The 9,865-nt window shown below is 35.0% G+C and overlaps 1 protein-coding gene across 4 annotated transcripts in view; it reads right to left on the bottom strand.

The window, feature by feature from the left end:
• The window catches only part of CDK6 (cyclin dependent kinase 6), a 238,100-nt gene that overhangs the window by 224,288 nt on the left and 3,947 nt on the right, over positions 1–9,865 (bottom strand). The window lies entirely within an intron of this gene.

The raw sequence follows: 9,865 nt of genomic DNA, 5'->3' as shown, positions 1-9,865 counted from the left end.
AAAAAAAAAAAAAAAAAAAAAAAAAAAAAAAAGAAACAGATCTACTCGCTATCCCAAGTTCTCTTACTGTTTTTTCTATTTTCTCTCTCACTGCTACTTTAACTTATCTTCTGCCACCTCCTTCCCTTCTTTTAATGAGCATGTTGTGCTTTCAGATACATAAATACATTAAATACATCTCTAGACCATTTTCTATTTGCCTAATGATCGATTCACCTCTTACTTTTATCAACTAAAGTGAAAAAAGAAAAGAAAAAAAAAACTTATACCATCTTTCCTAAACAAAGATGCTTCTCTTGACTCATCTCAAAAGTCTAGTTTTTCTAGGATTGGACTGGTACCACCAAGTCAGTCACATTCATACAGCTCTCCTTGAAATCAGTTCCATCACTTTGGGTCAGTCAACACTTGAGGAGTAATGAATGTGAAATAGACTTATTCCCTTTACAAAACTTTAGCTGAGAACCCAAGTGGCATCAGTTCTAGTCTAATCAGCTAGAATTTAAACACCCACTGATTAAGTTCCATGGGCTTAAAATAATATGTAAGAATAAGCAGAATGTTACAACTCTTCTTTTGTGTCTTAATATGTTAAAAAAAAAAAAGTGTCATTTCAAAGAAGCTATGTTCTCCCAGTTCCAGGGAACTTACATTATTTAAATGTATTTCATTCATGATCGGCACTGGGAGTCCCTTCTAGCCCAGTCTCCAAATCTGTCTCCTGGTTTCTCATGGTTCAACAAGAAAATATCCCATTTTACCCAAGGTTATTTAATAACTTTTTAAAAGTGATTCTACATGGTTGAAATGTATATCAGCTAAAACTCCCAACTTGAAATGACTCAGTCTCTTGGGTTCTTCTAAAAAGTTTTAAAATGTACTGGTCTGAGTAAACTAAACTTTTAAACTAAAGCTTAAAAGTCTACCCTTGAAATGCAAAGATACCTTTTTTTCAGAAAAAGTTCTTGTTATTTGTAGAGACAGGGTCTCCCTATGTTGCGCAGGCTGCTCTCTAACTTCTAGGCTCAAGCGATCTTCCCGCCCTAGCCTCCCAAAGTGCTAGAATTACAGGTGTGAGCCACTGTGCCTGGTCTTTTGTTTTTCTTGTTGTGCTGCTGGAAAGGTGTGAGTGTTAATGTTCCTAACTTTATACTTTGTACTTTCTAAAAATAAAAGTATTTTAGGAAAAATAAATGTTTTTTTTCCTAATCATTAGGAAATTCTACCAAAGAAATTATGAGATTACTTTGCCATAAAAGGAAACAAAAGACAAAAAAGAAAGCAAATTCACTAAGATTAGTGCCCCTAAAGGAGAACTGCTTCATTGCTGTGAATAGAAATCTTAATGATTTAAACCGAGGATACAAAACAAAATTTTAAATGTCATAAGGCAGTCACGCCATAGGAACAGCCTCAGAAAATAAACAAGCAGAAATTCCGATGTGACATAAAAATGAAAAATTCTGTTTGAGATTTTGAAATTAAAAAAAAAAGAAAGAAAGAGAAAGAACAAGGAAAGAATCCAACTCCTCTTTGGGTTAATCTGAAATACAGAAGAAATCATCAAGCTCCCATCAGTTTTGACAATGTGTTCTCAGGAGCATTTGGTCCACAGACACTCCCACAATAAACCCATTAATAAACAGGAAAGAGCACTGGGTAAACACAACACCAATATCCAATACCCAAATGAAAGATTATATTTTACTTTAATTATTATAAACTCAATACACATTTTTTCAGAAATACCTAGCTCCATTCATACCTTCACAATGTGAGGTGCAATGGAAAGTGCTACCAATCAGTAATACAGATATCTATGTACATGTCAGTTTCTTCCAGGAAATTAAAAACTACTTGAGAGCAGGAATTCATTTTGTTAATAATACCTTATATTTGTATAATGTTGTATCTTTGTATATATAATTTCATTTGATCAGAGTAAACTACTAAGGTCTCAAGAGTAGTAGTAATTCCTATTTCATTGTGGGGATATGGCAGCCAAGAGACATGAGGAATTTACCCTAGGTCACTCAACTATTAAATAATAAGTAGAGGAATCAGGATAAGAATCAGTTTTCTGACTCCTAGTCCACAAGTAGGAATTTAAAAAACTTATTATTATGGAAAATTTCAAACATATATAAATGCAGAGACACTAGTACAATAAAACTCCACAGTTTCAACAGTGATCAACTCATAGTCCACTCTTATTGCATGTCTACCCCATTTTGAAACAAATTCCAGACCTCATACCATTTTTTTTGGTAAACATTTCAATATGCACTTTTTGTGACTGCTGCCTTAATCCCATTTAACAAAGCGTTGAATATAGCAGATGCTCAAAAATACTTACTGAATGCTAGAGACCTCACCTGTATTTTCAGACATGATTACTCATTTCTAACTAAATAAATTAAATTCCGAATTTCTAAATGACACATATTCTGTCATTCACAAATACTTATTCAGGGTTACAAGACGCCAGACATCATGCTAAATGCTTGGGATACTGCAAGGAACAAGACAATACAATCCCTTCTTTCAAGAATCTTGTACTCCACTGTTCTGCATGCACATGTGCGTGCACACACACATACACACACACACCCCCCCCCCCCCAACCATGTGTGTCTTAAGAAACTGGAATGAGTTCAAACTGGAAGAATATTTCTTAACTAAACCTACCAGTTTGTCAAGATGGAATCTAAATTCTCTGTACACAAATTATGAACAGGAGTAGAAGACAAGGCTTAAATGAGATTCAGAATCATCTTTTATAGAAATTATTAGGACGGTTTTACCTAATTCTGCTCTAACAGGTTTTCCACTATTGAAAGCCAAAGAAATTAAAATTAATGGGAAAAATAAAAGAATTCAAGCAATTGATCAAAATGTATTTATAATACCTTACTTTCTTACATTTGAAATGTTCAAATTATTTTCAGCTTTTACTGAATGTATGCTCATTTCCTAATGTTAATGTCTTCTTTGCAGTATATAAATTAAGTCCAAGGTTGCACAGTTAACTATAAGAATGAATTACTTAAACTTTAAAACTCACTTTCATATAAACTATACAGATTGGAGTAAAACAAAAATGAAACTTCCTTTTTTCAGCATTTCCTAAATTATTTCCCAGGAAATCCAATAAGTGTAATCCAATATACAGATCCATTCTCTCTCCTTGACACTCCGTAGTATTAACATGATTTTACATGATAGAAATAATTCATATGGTGTCCTCCTTTATAACTGGACCCCTTTTCAATGATTTCACTCACTTGTTACATATGCACCTTATATTCACTGGATATAGGTATAAAAGGACATGATCACAAGACACTCTCTGCCTTGAAGAGCTTACAAATGGGGTGTGAAAGAGTAGAGAGTCAGAAGAGGTCTGTCAAGGGAGTTAACATTCCATCTTACCTAACAGAAATAATATTAGGTGGTAGATATATGCTAAGTGTCATACAGGAGGTCCAAAGTTACCAGGACTCAAAGGAAGCAGAAATGTTATCCAAATCGAGGTATTAAGGAATACAGAAAAAAGAAAGTGACGTTTGAGGTTGGCCCTGAAGGATAAGCAGAATTTCAAGTGGAGAGTGGTGCAGGAGAGGCACATTCAGAGATCTGTTCAAATTAAAGTTACAGACGTGGATGGCAAGAAATCCATTAGGGCAAATGGAGTAGTTCATTTATCTGTAGGATACACATTAACAAATTCAGAGGAAGAACATGAGAATATCCTGTCAAAGCCGAAGCTAATACAATATTGAAGATAAAAAATGGATACTCAGGAAAAGTTTAAATATGAGTATTTGAAGACTCTTACTAAATAGACTTCACGTATGTATGCCTTACAGTTAATATCCACAGATCTCTCAATGTCAACAGTCCAAGATACCTGCTAATGCGGTATACAACTCTAAAAGGATGAAAAGTGCTCATCTAAGGGGTTTAAAATTTAATTTATTCAACTTAATTCAATCAATCAGGAAACATATATGGGTTAACTAATGGTTATGGACACCTTGTTATTTATGGATATAAAATACACAATCCTGGTCCTCAAGTCAGCAAACATAAAGTCACTAAACTGAAAATACTTTTACATCTCAAGGGATTTTTTTTCTGGTATTTGCAATGACCATCAGTCATCCTCTCCTGCTAATGTTTAATATAAACCTCTGTCTGAATCTTAGCCATCCTCAATCAGTTTATATCTACAATGCATATAATCACAGAATAAAACTGTTCACTAATAATCTGATAATTTTTTGCATTCATAAAACAACTCAAATTTTATTATTATTAAACAGATCAAAGGGAGTTGAACTAGGTTAAATCTAAGACTTCTTCCAATTAAAAAAATCCTTATGCTGTGATTCTCATTCTACTGAACTAAATCCTTTAGGAAGGCCAGAGACTAGGAATAATTTAAATGGTTACTTAAATTACAAAGCCAGTAGATGTCCACATTTCGACAAACTACTATAGACAAAGGAGATGGTCAAAAATGTTTCATAATAAGCCTGACTCAAATGGACTTCCAGACTACCAATGTACATTTGCACAGATTCCTGCCTCATGCCTTACGGTCCCCCCGGTTCACCTCTCAGGCAAGAGCAGTTACATGTACAGCTGGTAAAATGAAAATCAGGTATGGCAGCAAACTGGTGATATTCAAGACAACTACCTAGTAGCTCTTGGAAAAATCTTCTCTCTGACTGCCGGCCTGCCTGCTCCACCAAACCTAGCATCTATAGATCATCACTCAAATGGTGACCTTCATGTAAGAATGCTTGTTATCAACCACTGGTGCGTTTTCAGTGGTGCCTCCTGGATCCCAGGGACAAAGCCCAACATCATACACACTACCTTCTCCTGTTAGCAATTCACTGACACCCAGATTTCATCTCTGCTGTGTTCTGTTACATCAAGAAGCTCGGAATTAATTTACTTCCTATGAAGACAGAGCAACTCATCTGAACCTCAAGAGAAAGAGCAATAGTGTGATTAGTTCCTCAGGAGGCACGGAAAATACGTATTTGCTTATGTGTCTGATGGTTGTTATGCCATCTAATTTTTAAGTATTATGACATTTATTTCATTAACCAGAATGTTATATAAGGTGCCAGAGTCACATTATGTAATATTCCATTCATCAGACAAGTACTAAGCATTTCAATTTTTCCTATTCCTCTTTGTCTAAAATGAATTCAATATTAATGAATTACCTATATTATTTACCTGTATTATCATTTAACTATAGCTATTTTAAATTACTATAATTAATTTAAATTATCATAATTATAGCACAACTTCCTTAAAAGAAGAATTTACTAGAATAATACTTTTGTAGGGATAACTTCAGTATGGCATACTGCAGAATTCAGGAATTTCCTGAATTGTTATTCACTTATTGTTATGTCATTTATTCCTGGCAAACTGTCACTTTTGTCTACATACAGTTCATTTTTTCCAAACTAGAAATGTACTCACCTGATTTAACTGCTTTCATCAAACAAAAATTGCTACTTAGTTTTAAGAACAAGTTAGTAACTTTAAAATGGCATGATAGACAAGTAGTTTGACCTCCAGAGTGTCTTCCAACCCTAATATCCATGGTTTTACAATGATAGGCTGTATGTATGGTGTGTTTCCTTCTTAAAAAACTTTCCTAAGAAATCATTAATAGTGAGGCATTTGTTTTTTAAAAAAAGAAATAATTTATTTTTAATAGGAACCTATTTGCATAAATATTCATTTACCCATGTCTTAAACATAGGAAAATATCCCCAAAGATATTCAAGTTTATACAAGTTTTCCTCTTATAGACCTTTTTTGTCCTTGATTCCACAGAGAGATTCTAATAATTCTATGTTGATAATAGTTGTATAAAAGGGATGTAACTGCAATGTCAAAAATTCAGCATTATCAAGTTCTTCTGCAGAAACAAAAAATGAGCAGAATACCACTGTGAAAATGTTTATTTACTAAACAACCTTGATAAATTAGAAACTTTTCAAGGAACTCTCAGAGACAGAAAGAAGAAACATACTTTTAACATACTGATATTTAAAAGGAGAATTAAACTCCTGCTTTTCCTGCTTTTATTGAAAAAAGCCCTAGTAAATGTATTATTCAACCACACAAATAGCAATTTTATTCAGAAGGATTCTCATGAACTAATCCAATTGAAGACCTGGCTTTACAGAGTCAAATATGTAATGTTTCCTTCACCCTGTTAACAATTAGGTTTTCTAGAGAAAATCATATTTTTATTCACCTTTTATGCTATATATTACTAAGAGCTTTAAAAGAGAGAGAAAATTAGAAAACTCTCCTTGAATAATCATTAAGCTTTACAGCCTTTTCTTTGGGTTTTTTGTTTTGTTTTGTTTTTAAAGCAGTGACTAAATATTCTAATTATAATATTTAAACATCACAAGTTTATTCACTGATACGTAATGACTTTTAGTTTCCAGAGGCAATACTTGAATTTGAATTGCTTTCACTGTTACATTAATAAATTTAATCCCTAGAGACAATACAGGTAAGCACTTGCTTGTATCTTTCTTACAGAACATGATCCAGTCATGTATCAGGGTTATGGTGATCATCTTATTCCTTCAAACATGGGAAGAACTGCTTCAGGAGTAGCCAGATGTGATTTACCCAAGTATCTTTCCCAGCACCTAGCCCCATGGTTTCTAAAGCACATGCCCTTCCTAAATCCTTTCTGAATAAATGGAGCTCAAATGTTTACTTATATTAGCTATGTGTCAGTATCTCATATAGATCAATCCCTATGTCCCCAAGGTAAAATTTAATCTTCAAAAGGCACTTGATTCTGATTAGCCTTTTGGTTATGTTGCCTACTCAATCAGGAAATTCCTGGTAACCGGATTATCAGAAATATCTGTTCTATAAAACTGGTTAAGTATAACAAAACAAGGCAATTAAAATAAAAATGAGTAAATTTTTAAAGAGAAGAAAAAACTGCTCATCTCATTACAAGGCAAGTTCTACAAGTGCAGAGACTTTTCCAGGCTTGTTCACTGCTATATCCCCAACTTCTAGAAGAGTCTGGCACATAGTAGACCCTCAGTAAATATGTGGTGAATGAACTGACTGCTGACAAAACATGCTATTATGTTATCTCTTGTTTTTAGTTCAGGCTGTTAAAACAGGATCCATTTGTGCAGTGCAGAAACTCCAACACAGGTTCACAGTGAAGTCTTATTCTGGCAAAGGTTCCAGGATTTGGGATTACCAAATGTAAAAAAAGAGTAAATTTACTTCCCACACACTGACTGGCTGATCAAGTGAGGGTCTGGGATACATCAAGTGCAGGTAAGCAAGAATTTCAAGTCATTATCCCTGTGCATGCAGGCAGTACCAGTGCCAGCAATAACAAGTCAGCTTTTCTGGCAAATCCACCAAAATTAAATCTTAAACTTTTGAAAAAACTAATATGTGTATTATGCTCCTGTTAGCTTAGAGGCTTAACTATCTGTGGGGAGGGCCTATAATTATGATCAATTACTTACGACTTGAAGGTACTTATAACAGCATCTGCCCTTTTAAGAAACCATTAAAGAACCAGGCTTAAGACTGTAAAACTAATCCTAGGGGCAATAATAAATCACAGGTTTGGGGACCCAACTTTGACAACTCTCCCTTGGAAAGAAAAGAATTGCTGTCAACTATCCTTATTTCCTGACCCTGTCTGAGCAAATATTAGCAACCTCTAAAATCCAGAATTCTTAGTCTGGCCAAGTAAGTCATGGGGACCAATGGTTGTTCCAAGACAGAGGCAAAAGAGAAGAAATAGGAAGGAAACAAAAAGGAAATGAAGATCTGTAGCTCACGAGGGTGACATCATCAATAATTTCCTCAAGTATCACTGAATTTCATGGCTCGGTGACTGACAGTCTTTTCTGACATCCTACAGGCTAATTATCCTCAAGTAGCTTCTTGGTTCCAGAACCTGTAATGTCTGGGTTTGAATACGGTTTATTCTACAAAAAAGGTCAGGTGAGTTGACTCCTCCCTGCGAAGTTGCTCCATGGCAAGAGACCTACTAATCTGCTGAAATGCAAACAATCCTTTAGATATCTGAAGTACTTTTACATTTACAAAGTGCTTTCACATACACCATCTCATTTTATTCTCACGACTTTAACAGGTAGGTGCCATCATGTAAAAGGTGCCACTTAACATGTAAAATAACTTCAGAAAACAATGCCTTTGTCTTCAGTTCATAAGTATATCCTCCTGAAATTCACAGTACAGAATCCAAGTCATGGGTCGTTAGAAATGTCTAGAAACACATCAATCTCAGGAGGATAAATCAAGAGAATAGGATGGATCAGACAAAATCTACAAGCACAATGGCAGAAAGTGTGCCTCTGTTATAAGAATGGCGTGAGCTTTGTAAACAATAGTGTTATACAGGGGTGCCTCTGTAGTACCTCTGTGTTGGAGGGACATTATTCATTCATACACATGATAATGACCCTTAATTGGATACTCCATAGGTAACAGACAAAATAAAACAAGAACTTTTCGTCTTAAAATTGTAGTGGTGGAATTCATCCTTCGGTATGTATTCAGGTGATTCCTCTGGGATGACAACTGAGTTACAGGGGGCTAAATGTACCCTCCCTTTTTCCCTCCAATATCACAAAGAGCCCCCAAAAGGGATTTTGTTGTTTTTAACAAAGAAAATACACACTAAAAAAGTCATCTATAGCTTTTTTATATATAATCTCATCTTCCAAAACACTCATTCTCGCAATCTCAGTATCTTTTGTCCTTCCTTCACTAGCTAAAGCAGAGGTATAATGCGGTTCCAACTTCATAACCATTTACTGCCTTGTTTATGTATTTATGATTCTTTGATGCTTTCTAGCTTCAGTCTAAACTGCGTTGAGAACAAAGCACCGCACAAATCACCAGCCTGGGAAAAGAGGAGACAAGTTAAAACCTCCGAGGAAGATTCTGTAGCTACTTGGTCTCTCTGAGTCTGTAGAGAGTTTGGTATTTCAAAGGTCAGTCTTGGGTCTCTCCACTTTGATGACTAATGTTAAATTGTTTGACTTTTTACAAAAATATTTAGCTGTGCTTATTTACATAATTTCATCCTCAGCGCACACAGTAGGCATGTATTTGTTGAACAGAAGCCCTATATGGATGAGAAAAAAGATCTTTCTGCTACACATTTTCTCAAGATCGAGAAAAGTAAAATCACAATCCAATTTGTAGAAGTTTTTGTACAACCCGATTTGTAGAAGGCATTCCTTTTTAATGTAAAGCTATGCATCTCTGTTTAAAAAGGAAAAGGATGACACAACCAAACAATGTCAACCACACAATGGGGAAATTCCAGGATCACTAAGAAAACACCATTATCCTAAGTCACACATTTTCATTTAATACTGGTTACCACGCAGGAGAGAGTAAGAACTGCTGTCTCCCCACTCACTCGCACACCCCATCTGGGAAAAGCATGGGCAGAACATTTATGATCTAACCATCCCACATCTTGGACTCACATTTAACCCTTTGGAGAATTAGTCTAAAGAGTATGTCCGCCCAGAGATATAAAGCAAAACAGACACAGGGATAACAGTTTTGGAAGAAATTTTTATGACGCTGTTTGAAATTGGGCATCAGCACTCAAACTCCTTAGACCACCAGCAGTCATTCTTATTACGCAACTTTAATAAAGAGAAACTGAGAGTATGACTGGCAAAAATATTATGATGTTTCTGCATCTTCTTAACCTGATTTACACTAGGCTCCACCCATAAAGTTCCCACTGATTACCACACAGCATCCTCATTCTCCAGTC

Source organism: Theropithecus gelada, chromosome 3 (assembly GCF_003255815.1).
Source record: "Theropithecus gelada isolate Dixy chromosome 3, Tgel_1.0, whole genome shotgun sequence".
Taxonomy (NCBI): Eukaryota; Metazoa; Chordata; class Mammalia; order Primates; family Cercopithecidae; genus Theropithecus; species Theropithecus gelada.
This window is presented reverse-complemented; position numbering and strand designations above follow the sequence as displayed.